The sequence below is a fragment of the Eptesicus fuscus genome, chromosome 4 (assembly GCF_027574615.1).
Source record: "Eptesicus fuscus isolate TK198812 chromosome 4, DD_ASM_mEF_20220401, whole genome shotgun sequence".
NCBI classification, from domain to species: domain Eukaryota; kingdom Metazoa; phylum Chordata; class Mammalia; order Chiroptera; family Vespertilionidae; genus Eptesicus; species Eptesicus fuscus.
In genome coordinates, this window is record NC_072476.1 from 55,912,963 (window position 1) to 55,928,235 (window position 15,273).

Sequence of the window (15,273 nt, forward strand, 5' to 3'; positions counted from 1 at the left end):
ACTGCTCTCCCCTGCTGGCCATCTTGTGGTGGCCATCTTGTGTCCACATGGGGGCAGCCATCTTTGACCACATGGGGGAAGCCATCTTGTGTGTTGGAGTGATGGTCAATTTGCATATTACTCTTTTATTAGATAGGATATAGATTCCCATACCCCTTTCATCATGTGAGGTAACCATGGGAACACAGCAGGCACTGAGGAAGCAAGGGCTCACCAGTCCTTCTTCCCAGCCTCTAGAAATGTGAGAAGTAAATGCCTGTTGTTTGTAAGCCACCCAGTATCTGTGATGTTTGTTATAGCAGCCCAAGTGGACTAAGACATTGTTTGTAACCATTTGATATATATTAATTCATGAACACATAGATGGTAGTTTTTTGAGATAGTGGGGTAACTACACATAAAACCTCTGGTTGGAAAAGAGGAAAACACAGATTTGGCATACAGTTGTACTTCTCAGGAAATTCATAGAAAACAATAAAGGGGCATTTTTTATAAAGCAAATTTAACATGATACTTCAACATAAGGAGCAGGAAAATTATTGCTCCTAATGGATTTTGATCTTTAATTATTTCTATAAGATATTATCTATCTTCTAATCTATAGCTTTATCTTAATAATTCTAACTTCCTCTTTATTTCAAAAGTCAGTTTTCTTCCAAATAAGACTATAGTCACAAAGCATTCTCAACATATTCATTATATAATTTAAATACCTATGGAAAATGAGTATATTCTGACATGAGAGACCTAGTTGAAATCTTCCAACCACCCATAAGCAAGGCATGGTAACTGTAAACAACAAATGACATATAAGAGTAAATAAAAGTATAATATGGTTACTTGTAACAGCTCTTGTAAGGATGGTGAGAGATCTAGATTGTGATGGAAAATAATAAGAGTTTTAGATTAAATGCTTTAGAAATTTTTTTTGAGTCAATAATGGAATTTTAGCCTTACCCGTTTTGGTTCAGTGCATAGAGCATCAGCCTGCAGACTGAAGGGTCCCTGGTTCTATTTCGGCCCAGGGTACATGCCTGAGTTGTGGGCTCGATCCCTAATAAGGGGAGTGCAGGAGGCAGCCGATCAATGATCATCTCTAATGATCATTTCTATCTCTCTTCCTCTCCCTTCCTCTCTGAAATCAATAAAAATATATTTAATTTTTTTAAATAATGGAATTTTAATTTTAGTATTAAACTTTATCATGCTTTCTATGAAAGCAAGTTATTATATATTCTGTTAAAGTCTAATTGTCCAAATTTGAGTAACTCTCTTGTTTTCACCAGATATAACCTTAGATTCAGTGAGTCTAAGAATAAGAAAATTCTAATAGAGATTTTATAAATATGTTTGTTTATATGATTTTTTAAATTTTATATTCTAATATCCAGATATATATGGCTGTTTTGTGTTTAAAAATTAAAATTAAAGTAATTACATTCTATGCAAACCAGTTTGTGCACTTTAAGCAAGAGGCAAGTTATACACTAATAAGAAAAAGCAATTAGTGCGATTGATAAATTAGGGAGAAAGCTACTTTAAGCTATTGACTCAAGACTAAATTTCTGTTGTCTTAAGCCACCAAGTGTGGAGCAATTTGTTACTGAAACCGCAGGAAATTAATACACCCCTTCTCCAGATGAGGAAATACGAGCAGAGCAGGTGTTCCATATCACTATCGAGAGCATTTATGCCATTTCATGTTTAACAGATTTCATTACATTATCTTAGAGAATTAGAAAACAATGTCAACATTTATAAACATGTATGTAATTATACCATTTAGAAGGTTTAAGATATAGAGATCTAAAAAATTGGTATTTTAATTCAGTAGTCAATAACTGCCTTTTTTTCAAGTCTTTTGAGGATTATTTTAAAAGATTATGAATATTTAAAACTAGAAAATTTTACCTAGAAAATCAAAAGGGGACTGCTGCTCAAATTATAACCAATATTTTAATGAACATCTTTCCATATAATTTTCTATAAATAATATAATTTGTATAAATTAGATATAAAAATGCTGTTTATCAAACATGTGTAATGGACATTTTTCGCATATAGGCTTTGTCTATTTCATGTCAGTTAATAGAGATGCATGTCATTCTTTAAGCAATTTTCTTTGGTAAGGATATACATAATTTATTTTAAGAATATATTATTGATTGATTTTTAGAGGCTTTCCAAGAGTCTGCTCTGAAACAATGCTGCAGGATGCATCTTTACACATAAAATATTTAGGCTCCAAATTGTTACTTTTAGTCAAATAAAATATGTGGAGCAGAACATTCAAAGGCATGTGGATCTCAGTAAATTACAGCACCTGGCCTTAAGGAGTATTTCTGTGTTGTTCTGGCAGATAATGATAATAAAAAAGTAAACCAACATAAGTTATTCTACAAATTCGGTGCGTACTTGAGGAATGAAATTATAGAAAAAGACTGGAATTTCTTTTAAAATGGAATTTGGGGAAGCAATCTATTGTAATTTCTTAATGAAAGGAAATTATTCTAGCTCTTTGGGATCTATTCACTGTTTTTTTGTTGTTGTTTTATTACTGCCTGGTGAAGTTGGAGCATACACATGCTAGCAATGCTAACAGTGTGGGAATAAGCATATAGAGTTTGGTGCAGGGCAGAAGAGAAAGCAGAAGTGATGCTCTGGTGAAATAGTAGTTTGGGAGTCATCCTATAGATGGAATCTTTACAGTGCTGGGGGCAGTAACTGAATATTGGGCCTCCTGGGCTGCTTCGGTATTTACTCCTCTTTTCACTTCTCTGGGTCTTTGTGTTTTACTTTCTAAGAAATTTCCTCAACTTTAGCTTCCTTTTGGCTGATTTTTTTTGTTCATTTTTGCTCTATTGATTTACTTTTCAAAAGCTCCCTTTAGGTTGAACGTATTTAACCTCTTTGCTCTTTTAAAATTGACAAAAGAAGAGCTTTGAATATTCAGTTTTGTTTTCCAATGTAATATGTATATTCTTCAGCTTTTTATTTTATTTTAATTAAATGTATTGGGGTGACATTGGTTAATAAGATTATGTAAGTATCAATTCTACATTTCTATGATACATGATCTGTGTATTGTATTGTGCGCCCACCACCCAAAACCATCTTCCATCACCATATATTTGGCTCCCTTTACCCTTTTTACCCCACCAACCACTTCTTTATGGTAACCACCATACTATGTCTGTATCTATGAGTTTCAGTTTTATGTCCCACATATGAGTGAAATCATATGGTTCTTAGCTTTTTTTGACTGAATTATTTCACTTAACATAATATTGTCAAGGTCCATCCATGCTGTTGCTAATAGCAGTATTTCATATTTTCTTATGGCTGAGTGGTATTCCATTGTCTATATGTACTACATCTTCTTTATCCAATCATCTATCAAAGAACATTTTGGTTGTTTCTGTGTGTTGGCCACCATGAATAATGCTGGAATGAATATAGGGGTTCATATATCTTTGCAAATAAATGTTTTCAAGTTTTTTAGATAGATACCCAGAAGAAGGGTGCTGGGTCATATGGTAACTTTATTCTTAATTTTTTGAGGAACCTCAAATGCTGTTTTCCATAGTGGCTCTACCCTTTTATATATCTACCAGCAGTGAATAAGGGTCCTTTTTCTCTACAACCTCTCAAACACATACTATTACTTGTCTTGTTATTCTAATAGGTATGAGATGGCATCTCATTGTAGTTTTGATTTTCATTTCCCTAATAACTACTGAAGTTGAGAATGTTTTCATATATCTGTTGGCCATTTGTATGTCTTCTTGCGAGAAGTGTCTGTTCAGGTCTTCTGCAAATTTTTTATTGGATTGTTTGCATGTTTGGTGTATTGTATGAGTTCTGTTTTTTAAAATTTTATGTATTGATTTTAGAGAAAGACAGGAAGGGGCGGATGGAGGGGGAGGGAGGGAGGGAGGGAGAGAGAGAGAGAGAGAGAGAGAGAGAGAGAGAGAGCGCGCGCGCCATCAGCTTATTGCTCCACTTACTTATGTGTTCATTGGTAGATTCCTGTATGCGTCCTGACCTGGATTTGAACCTACAACCTTGGCATATCAGGACAATGCTCTAAGGCATTACCCTTACCCAGAAGTTTTGACTTCAGGTCAAAGACATTAGTACATTATTAAACTGTTTTTTAAGTGTTTTTCCCTAAGGCAGTGGTCGGCAAACTCATTAGTCAACAGAGTGACAAACTGCTCTAACTAACTGAGCTCCCCAGTACGGGCCCTGTGTAAATTCTTTATATATTTTGGATATTAACCCCTTTCAGAGCTGCTTTTTGCAAATATCTTCTCCCATTCAGTTGGCAGCCTTTCTGTTTTGTTGGTGGTTTCTTTTGCTGTATAGGAGCTTTTTAATTTGATACAGTTCCATTCATTTACTTTTGCCATTGCTTCCCTTGCCTTTGGGGTCGAATTTATAAAATTCTCTCTAAGCCTAAGTTCCATAAATTTAGTACCTATGTTTTCTTCTATGTAATTTATTGTTTCAGATTGTATAGTAGGTCTTTGATACATTTTGAAATAATTTTGTACATTGGAACAAACTGTAGTCTAGTTTCATTCTTTTGAATGTGGCTTTCCAATTTACCCAGAACCATATGTTGAAAAGGTTTTCTTTTCTCCACTGTATGCTTTTGATGCTTTAGTCAAAAATTATTTGCCCACATACATGTGGTTTTATTTCTGGATTCTCAATTATGTTCCATTGATCTATGTGCCTGTTTTTCTGCCAGTGCCATGCAGTTCTGATCATCATTGCTCTGTAGTATACTTTGAGTCGGGTAATGTGGCAGAAACATGTTTTTAAGAAGTTAACAATAAGAGATAAAAGTTTAGTTCATAGAGTAGAAATCCCAACATTTCAATTTAACCTTCTCCTCTGATTTGAGTTAAATTCTTTTTTTCTTTTTTTTAATTCTCACCTGAGGATACTTTTTTCTATTGATTTTGTTTCTTTTTTGAAAGAATGGAAGGAAGGGAGGAGGGGTGCGGGGGCCTGATGCGGCGGGGATCTCCCTTTTCCGTGGCCAGCACGGAGAGAGATGAAACTGGTTCTTGATAGAGGCGTCCAGGGATTGAGAAATAAAGAAATAAAGAGACACAGAAGTAGATGCAAGCTGGGTCCCAGGTGGGTCGCTGACTTCTTCTGCTGGAGAGACAGACGACTCCCTGAGCCACGCAGCACATTTATTTATACTCCCATATACAAGGGGGGTTCACTGGAAAACTTAAGATTAAAGGAGCTTGGGAGGGCCCAGGTGTATTTCATTTCCTCTTTTCCCGTGCTAGACTGGTTCCACATCTCAAAGCCCTCTTCCGGAATCTAGACAAAGGTAAGCCAGGAAATGACAACACCTCCGCACTCCTGGGGCAGGGGTGCAACTGACATGACTCTGTCAAATATCTTGGGCTTAATCAACAGCAAGCTAAAGAATGTCCATGTGTCTTCCCAGGGGGCCCTCTACAGAGGGGGAGAAAGAGAGAGAAATATAGATGTGAAAGAGACACATCAAATGGTTGCCTCCCGCACCATGCAGGGGATCGAGCCTGCAACTGAAGTACCTGCCCTTGACCGGGAATTGAATGCACGACCCTTTGGTCTATAGGCTGGCCCCTTAACTACTGAGCAAAACTGTCCAGAGCATCAAGCTAAATTCTTTAGTTGAAAAGCCAACTCATTGAAATCAAATATAATATTTTACTTCTGAGTATTTGTGAAGTACTTGGTTAAAGAGTGATAGGGAAAAATGAAGAAAGAAAAACTGTCATCTTTTTTTCATTCCCCAAAGTTGTTTCTTTTTAATAAACCAAGCAACTACAGATAATTTAAAGTTTAATATTTTTGACTATAGATTTAAATGTAATTACTTGCTTTTCTCTGTTCAAAGAATAGTTCTCGCTGTCCACATTTGCTTCAATACTGCATGGTTTGTATTAGCCTTTAGGGCAGCAGAATGAATTGTTGCAGGTTTTTTAATTAGCTATGGTTCTAAAAGTCAGACATTCAGAAGGCAGAATTCACTGTCAGAGTGAACATCTGATGAAAGCACAAATGCACTTGTAGAATAAATCTGTTGCTGTAGCAACCAGTCCTCATTCTCTACCAAAAGAGGAAAAAACAAACAGAAAAGAAATAAATTGCTTCAAGTTTCAATTTAGAGAGGTAAGTAACCCACATGGAATTATGGATAAAATCCTTAAAGTCAACATTTTAACCAATAATAAGTGATAGCAATTGATAGTAATTTTTGAATCAACCCATAAGAAATAGGACGTATAATTTCTAAGCTTCTGAAATTATGCACTTGGGGGCTAAAGAAATGTGCTTACTTTTGACAACCAGTTTATTTTTTCTTAATTTCTTTAAAATGTATCAAAAAATCTCATGAAAGCAATTTTCTCTGAGTATATCTGTTTCTTCCCTGGAGGTTCAGAGCCAGTCTCCACTGATGTTGTAGATTGATACATTTTCTTCTATATTCAAATACATTACATGAGCATCTTCTTGAGGATTAGAGAGAAATGGACCTTTTTTGAGTTATAGACAAGGTTCCTGGCTTCTAGTAACCCAATAAATCTAAGGAAGAGATCATTCATACAAACAAGTAAAATACATTGAAAGGGCAGAATAAAATGTGATTCTAATACAGTAAAAGGCATTAAAAATGAGCTGTAGGTCCAAGTACATTCTAGAGGGCACCACCTAAAAAGCACATATTTGGAATGAAGTGCCAGGGGAATATTATGTGAATTCTCCGTTGGTTTATAGGTATCTGGTATGTTTATCCTGATTAAACTAGGAAATGTCCAGAATGATGTGAAAATTTTAGAAATATCTGATGAAAAAGTCATGGCCTCCTGGAAGGAGAAAAATAGGTGTCTCTAAGCCTATTATCTGGTTTGGCAAAGGGCTTGAATGTGAGAATGAAAAATTATCTAGATGAATATAGGCTGAAGAGAACAGGAGGGATCAACCACCACAGTCCTTCCGTCTAAAACTCCTCCAAGAACAGTTGTAAAACCATCAAAATACCTTATCTTCTTCAGAAAAAGTAGCCTTTTTCTTTATCTTACTAGAATTTGCTACCTATATTTGCTACCTATATATAGCTCTACTAATCTGAAATTGATTTTAAAATTCACAAATTACATAAAGAATGATTTTTAAATGGCTGTGTCAGGGTTTTAATAGAGATAAAAATCACAATATAAAAATTCTTACAATGCGTATTTATATTTAGTGTTAGCATTGTCTCGGTATATTTTAGCTAAGATTGCCTAACAAAATAACACTTTAAAAATTATAATGTACTTTTGTTTGTGTAACTTAAGAAAATGAGAAGGAGCTATACTATATATTTAGTCATTTGGAAAAAATAGAAATTTCAAACGTGTATATCTACTCGGGTTTTTTTTTTTTTTTTTTTTTTTTTTTACTATGCTTGCTTGTTATCTATTACTAGAGGCCTGGTGCACAGATTTGGGGATCAGGCCGAAACCGGCTCTCTGACATTCCCCGAGGGGTCCCAGATTGCGAGAGGGCTGTTATTGGGTGATGTACCCCAGAATCGGACTCCCTCCTCTCTGGTTCCGGGTGCATCACCCGAGAACCACAGCTGCCAAGTCACTGCAGCTCAGCAGCTCCTGTGATAAGTGTCTGCCCCCTGGTGGTCAGTGCTCATCATAGCTACTGGTCAGATGGTTGGACTGTTGCTTAGACTTTTATATATATAAACTAGAGGCCCGGTGCACGAAATTCGTGCACGGAGGGGGAGCTGTCCCTCAGCCCAGCCTGTACCCTCTCCAATCTGGGACCCCGCGAGGGATGTCCGACTGCCCATTTAGGCCTGATCCCACTGGATCAGGCCTAAATGGGCAGTCGGTTATCCCTCTCACAAACCAGGACTGCTAGCTCCCAACTGCTTGCCTGCCTGCATTCCTGATTGCCCCTAACCGCTTCTGCCTGCCAGCCTGATCACCCCCTAACCACTCCGCTGCCAGCCTGATTGATGCCTAATTGCTCCCCTGCCAGCCTGTTTGCCCCCAACTTCCCTCCTCTGCCGGCCCGGTCACTCCTAACTGCCCTCCCCTGCAGGCCATCTTGTGGTGGCCATCTTGTGTCCACATGGGGGCAGGATCTTTGACCACATGGGGGCAGCCATATTGTGTGTTGGAGTGGTGGTCAATCTGCATATTAGATAGGATAGAGGCCTGGTGCAGAAGTGGGGGCCAGCTGGTTTTCCCTGAAGGGTGTCCCAGATAAGGGTGGGGATTCCCTTGGGGCATGGGGCAGCCTGAGCAAGGGGCCTGTGGTGGTTTGCAGGCCAGCCACGCCCCCTGGTGACCCAAGCAGAGGCACTGGTATCTGGAATTTATTTACCTTCTACAATTGAAACTTTGTAGCCTGGAGCAGAGCCAAGCCTCCTGCATGCTCCACCGGCAGCTATTTCTGTTTGAGTTAATTCTCCTTCTATAATTGAAACTTTGTAGCCTTAAGCAGAAGCCTGAGCCCAGCCAGGGTGTGTGGAAAGCTTTGCTTTCTCCGTTACCGAGGGCAACCCTGGTCTGGTCTCTCCAGCTCCGTGGCTGCCGCCATTTTGTTTGAATTTGTTTACCTTCTATAATTGAAACTTTGTAGCTTGAGTGGAGGCGTAGGCCTGTCAAGAGCAGGCGGAAAGCTTGTTTCCCTCTGTTGCCTGGGAAACCTTGCTCTCGGTGGCTGTAGCCATCTTGGTTCGGTTTATTTGCATACTCGCCCTGATTAGCTGGTGGGCGTGGCTTGGGCTGGCGGGTGTGGCTTGGGTATAGCGGAGGTATGGTCAATTTGCATATTTGTCTATTATTAGGTAGGATGGTGATCACAGTTAGCACTTCTTGGCATAAGTCTGTTTCTCTTTATGCTAAAGTATGTCCACCTTCTTTGTGATTGGAGTATAGTTAAAACTGGAATTCTTGTTCTCTGTATTTTGTTTGTAGAATCTATGTAACAGTTTTTTCATCATGTTTATTAGTGTGAACATTAAGGAAAACTCTCATGACTGAAAAAAAGTGGGAATTTTTTTTATACAGGGGTGAGCTTTGGTTGATTGCATAGGGCTGCCTAGCTCAGGGACAGGAGCCCACCAGGAATAAATGAAATCACTGGTGGGAGATGATGGAATAAAACCTCTCTATTAAAACTGCAGAGCTATTTACAAACTGGATCTGTTCATCTCTCCTGATAATTCCTCATGCTCTTATGGGAAGAAATGATCGAGACAACTTCAGGCATTTGAAATGATGTTTCAATATGGAAGTAAGTGTAGCCTACATAAGCTTTTCTGAAAATATCCTTGTTTGAGTTTATGAAATTAAAAAAAAAATGCTCCTAAGTTTCTGTGAAAGTACTGGTACATGGTTTGTTGTTTTTTGCATATTTAATCTAGAAGAGATGTAACTACCAAGCTGTAACTTACTCAAGGTTATAAAGTCAAAAAATAAAAATTCACAGAGTGCATATTTGTAAATTAAATTTAGTAGTAACTGGTTGGTTGCTTTCCAAAAGTTTTCTCTTCGGGCTAATTGTAGGCTATCTAATATCTGAAAAATGCTGTTTCATATATCTGCCCTATTTTAAGTTGTTTAAAGTGGGAGGGTAAATCTAGTTGCTGTTACTTTATCATGTCCAGCGGCAGAAGTTTATTACCGAGTTCACAGTGCTGATACATGGAATGTTCCAGGATTTATATCTCCAGACTTGTCAGATACACATCTGTGCCACAATTTAATAAGCTCTAATAGATTTTTCAGCCTAATGGTAGCATGTGTTCTTTTTAATATCTACCTACCAACATAAAAGCAAATAAAAAGATTAAGGATTAATAAGCATTGTATAGAGGTCCTTTAAAGGTCATGCAAGGAAGGAAAGCTCTGTGCTTTTTAACAATGGTCAGCAAGGTTTGAATTCTTAAACCCATCTAAGTTTTCTAAACCTCCTGAGTTCGAAAAATAATGTTTAAAACTTTGTTTGATCAAGCATTCTCATGTTATTAAATGACATTCATTTTCTTTCTGCTTGCAATTAAAGTAAGGAAATGTTAAAATAAAAAGTATAATATGATTAATATACATTTTAACTAAAGAATTGAAAGATGAATATAGGCTGTTGAGGGTAAGCTCATCTTAAAACATTTGAGATGTAAGTTAATGTGGGTAAGCTCAACTTAAAACACATCTGAGATGTTATCTTTGTTTGAATAGGGGTTACAAAACAAAATGAAAATTGATTTTTAATTATGACTTCAAATATGTAGGTTCAGACACTAATAAGAAATCCATGTTTTTATTTTGCAAATAAATGCCTGTTAATTTAACTCACATACATCATTTTAGGAATAAAAGCTGTTAATATAGAGATTCAGCAACTAATTCCGTAACCCAAGAACACTGCAACCTACCATTCACCTAAAAACTATTTAATATATTTAATATATTTGCATGTGTGTAAAACTCTCAAGAAAATAAGTAATGGGATCTTGGGTATGCCATTAATGAATTTGCAATCTATTAAAAACATGTAAGTAAGTATGTACATATAGAATAAGAAATAACATAAGAAACAAGAGAGAAACACTGATTTCTTAGATACTATTATATTTGATTGATGTGTTAAGAAATATAATACTTAATTTCTTAGATACTATTATATTTGATTGATGTGTTAAGAAATAACATCGTTTTAAAGATAGGATAGTAAAAAAAAGTGAAAAGTAAAGTAAAATACTGATATAGTGGTGAAGTGAGAAGGTCTTAAATAGATGTAGGAAAGAAATAAAATTTATTTTGAGATAAAAAAATGCATAACTTGATTTAAGAATAAAGCAGGAAAGAAGTTGACAAACAAAATATGTTTGTTGAGTCAGGGCCATCATCTGTAGCACCTTGAATGCTAGATGACTGTGTGCTTGACATGAAATTAAATCATACCTCTGCATCTCCCTACAGATAATCAAGCTAGTAGGAACTAGGTATAAGATAACAGTAATAATCAGAATGCCAGCTTTTTTTTTTTTTTTTTTTTTTTAATCACAGATCAGGACTGTAGATGTAGACTCGCTTGTGGCTCAAATTGTCTCTCTTGTCCAAGAGTATTCTCTGTGAATGTATCTAAAAATGTGGGTCTTAGGAGCTAATGAAGAGTTAGCTGTAGGGAAGGTTACCTAGATAACTACTAAGAAGGTACCCTGTCATGTGGGGTATTGTCAAGTATTAGAAAAAGGGAGGTGGCATATAAGCATGCCCTTTGACAAAGATAAACATGACTTTTAACATATATGAATGTTATTTTAACACTTGGCACTTAACACATTTATTAAATCACCTATATTTGTGAATCTTAAAGCATACACTATTTTATAAGCCCTTTTTAAAAAAGTAAGGTAGAGTTTGGAAGAGACAGATGAAATAAAGTCTCTGAAGCTTAAGCTTATTTAGCTTCAAAGGAAATCATGTCACAAAATAAAATTGCCATGACCTGGGTGATTTTATGAGTATGGTATTCTGGAAGTCATTTGCACATTCTATTTTGACAATTGGTAATTCTCCATATTTGGTCTAGTTTTTGTTTGATTTTTATTAAAAATCACCATTTCTCCTCAAAACCATCCATAGGGAGAATCCATTATGTTTTAATTTTCCCCCTTTCTTAATCTTCATGAGCATTATTTCTAACTCTTTTAGCTGTAATCTTTATAAGGCACAACCTCACTCTGAATATCCACAAAGTGGCCTCTTTCTTAATCCAGTTACTCAATTTTTATAGTTTATTTAACATTTATCTGTTTTTCTTTTGTTAGCCTTCCAAGTTTAAAGGCTATGCAGTTCACAAAAGTGAGGTTGAAACTTTTGTGTAATAACCTTTCCACACATTACTTCAGCCAGTGCTTGTTACCTCCTATGAAGGGGAACTGAATTCTGAGACTACCCATTGCATGTTTCCAAATTTTATTGTAATACACACATACACCCACAACCATTCTGAATATTTTGGTAAAACATTTTCCCCTACTTTAACAATGATTTGAATGGACATTTTGTGGTCATTCTGCCTATAATTAGCTTTTATGTAAAGCTAGCTAGACTGTTTTTGTATCCATTCATTTCCCACAATTTTTTTCTTTGCACACTATCCTGTAATATTATGCTCTATTTCCTTTCTGTCTTCTGCAAGTCTTCACTCACCAAATCATTTCTAGTTAATTTTCATTCATTATTTATTCTTGATTTTTGAATCCATCTAGGAACAGTTCTATAATACATCCTATCTAATAAAATAGAAACATGCAAATTGACCGTACCTCCACTACACCCACAAGCCAATCAGGAGCAAGTATGCAAATTAACCCAAGAAATATGGTGGCGGCCATGGAGCTGGAGCAAGCAGGAGGCTTGGGTTGCCCCCTGCGATGGAGGAAGCCAAGCTTCTCGCCTGCCATGGCCAGCCCTGGCCTCTGCTCAAGGCTACAAAGTTTCAATTATAGAAGATAAATAAATCCCAACAAAGATGGTGGCGGCCACGGAGCTGGAGCCAGCCGGAGACTTGGGTTGCCCCCAGCAATGGAGGTAGCCAAGCTTCCTGCCCACCCTGGCCAGCCCTGGCCTCCACTCAAGACTACAAAGTTTCAATCATAGAAGGTAAATAAATCCCAGATACCAGGGCCTCCACTTGGGTCACCGGGGGGCGTGGCCAGCCTGCAAACTACCACAGGCCCCTCGCCCAGGCCCCACACCCCAAGGGAACTGCCACCCTGATCCGGGACACCCTTCAGGGCAAACCAGCTGGCCCCCACCCGTGCACCAGGCCTCTATTCTATCTACTAAATGAGTAATATACAAATTGGCAGTCACTCCAACACACAAGATGGCTGCCCCCATGTGGACACAAGATGACCGCCACAAGATGGCCTGCAGGGGAGGGCAGTTGGGAGGGACCAGACCTGCAACGGAGGGCAGTTGTGAGTGATCAGGCCAGCAGGGGAGGGCAGTTGGGAGGGACCAGGCCGGCAGAGGAGGGAAGCTGGGGGCAAATGGGCCTGCAGGAAAGGGCAGTTGGGGGGGGTCCCAGGCCTGCAGGGGAGGGCAATTAGGGACAATCAGGCTGGCAGGGGAGCAAGTTAGGCATCAATCAGGCTGGCCTGGGAGTGGTTAGATGGTGATCAGGCTGGCAGGCAGATGTGGTTAGGGGCAATCAGGAAGGCAGGCAGGTGAGCAGTTGGGAGCCAGAGGTCCTGGATTGTGAGAGGGATGTCTGACTGCCTGTTTAGTTAAACGGGCAGTCAGACATCCCTTGAGGGGTCCCAGATTGGAGAGGGTGCGGGTTGGGCTGAGGGACACCCCCCCATGCACGAGATTCGTGCACCGGGCCTCCAGTAGAATAATTATTATAGAAGCAAACAATTTATGTAGCATTCACCATGGTCTAGTCATACTGTTATAAGTATATAAACTTCTAAGTAAACAGGACACTATAAGGGAGATAATTTTATTGTTCCAGTTTATTGTTACAGATAAGAAAACATGTGTAACTGAGGGGTTACACAATTTCTATATTGCATAGTGTCATGCAGCTACTAAGTGGTAGAACTGTGATCAAAAATCAGTCATGTTTATTTTCAAAGTCCTTACTTTAACCACTATCCCATGCAAATCTAATATACAAAGGCTTTCTAATAAAAAGGCCAAGTCATAGTTATTACAAACAGGAACCAACACTCTTTCCTCTCTAGAATCACTCCTTAATTTGTGGGTCCCAGTGCAAAAAGAAAATCTGAGTCCCCTTGTTCAAATAGTAGCATATGTCAAGCAGTAATAGCAAATAGCTCAAAGAAATTATGTTAAAGGTACTAAAATATAAAACATTTTCCTTTGTGAACTCTCCAATTGCCATGGTGTACTTTATTTAGTACTTACTGCCATTTTGAGTAAGAAAAATTAAAATTTTAAGACATTACCATTATTTTTAGTGTTCAACTTTATATTGTGCAATGACAGTTTAAATGAAAATATAAGATTATTTCACTCATATGTAGAATCACCAAAATTAACAATTTTTAGCTCGTCACACATACGAGTATTTCATTGTTACTAGGACAGTGGAACTCCACAAAATTAACATGACTTTTTCTTTCATTTCTGATATAAGTTAGCATATTTTACCAACACTCTTCCTTTGGCCTACAGATGAATGAGGAAGGGCTGAAAAGTAACGCTGGGTAGCCCTATCTTTCATTTGGCGTCATCATTTCTGTGTAAGTGGTTAGTTAGCTAAGTGGTTATCACAGTATGAAAGAATATGATAAGTTCCCTTGGCTGCATGTGTCTCTTAGAATGCCTTTATCTTCTTTCTGTGGTCAAACGAGTTCTGGTTGGAACATGACCTTGTAGGCTGTCAGTGTCTGTGCTTGCTCAGTTGTAGATGTGACACATCTATGGCATTTTTATGCAACAATAATGGACTCTCAGAAAGAGAAACCAAACAAACAACGCCATTTACCATTGCAACCAAAAAATGTACACACTTAGGAATGAACCTAACCAAGGAGGTGACACTCTTCCTTCCTACTTGTTTTGAGTCTCACTGAACCCCGCACTTCATGTTTGCACCACAATAGTGTGTTTATTCTTGCAGGGCTTTGTGAATGAGGTGGCAAGGAATGGCAGACAAACATAGTGCATAAATCTCCTCTGCTTACCCATTTGTTCCATTTGCTCATCTGACATCATTTTTTAAAACACAGCAGAGAGTGAAAGTGAAGGGGCCTTATGAATGCGAGCCCTGTAAGATTGCACAAGTCATGCCCATAAAGTTGGCCCTGGTCCTGTTTACTCACTTTCATTTGACTCTTAGTTTTTATACATATTAGTATAATTTGTATATATTAACTTACTTATGGTATACAGGTAGGCTTATACATTAAATTATTAATGGTGCTTATATTTTGAGGTGATAGAGATGTCAGGATACTTATGTCAATATGTATATACTAGGGGCCCAGGACACGAATTCGTGCACCTTGAAAGGAACTGTGGGCTGCGAGGCTGCAGTGGGCACAGGGTCGGGTCTCGGCCCATCCTCTGCGCCCCTACCTGGCCCCTCCCAGCATGGACCCTGGTCCCCTGTCTGCCAGCAGCCCCACTCCTGCTGCTCCCACACGCTGACAGCACCAGCCCCGCTTGCATCCGAGACAGCGCAAAGTGATTGGGGCCATTGTCA

The 15,273-nt window shown here is 38.2% G+C and overlaps 1 pseudogene; it reads left to right on the forward strand.

Annotated features, from left to right (window-relative positions):
* LOC103288804 (ATP-dependent RNA helicase DDX54-like) overlaps positions 1-6,909 on the forward strand; it is a 62,936-nt pseudogene extending 56,027 nt beyond the window's left edge.
* The last annotated feature ends 8,364 nt before the right edge of the window (positions 6,910-15,273 follow it).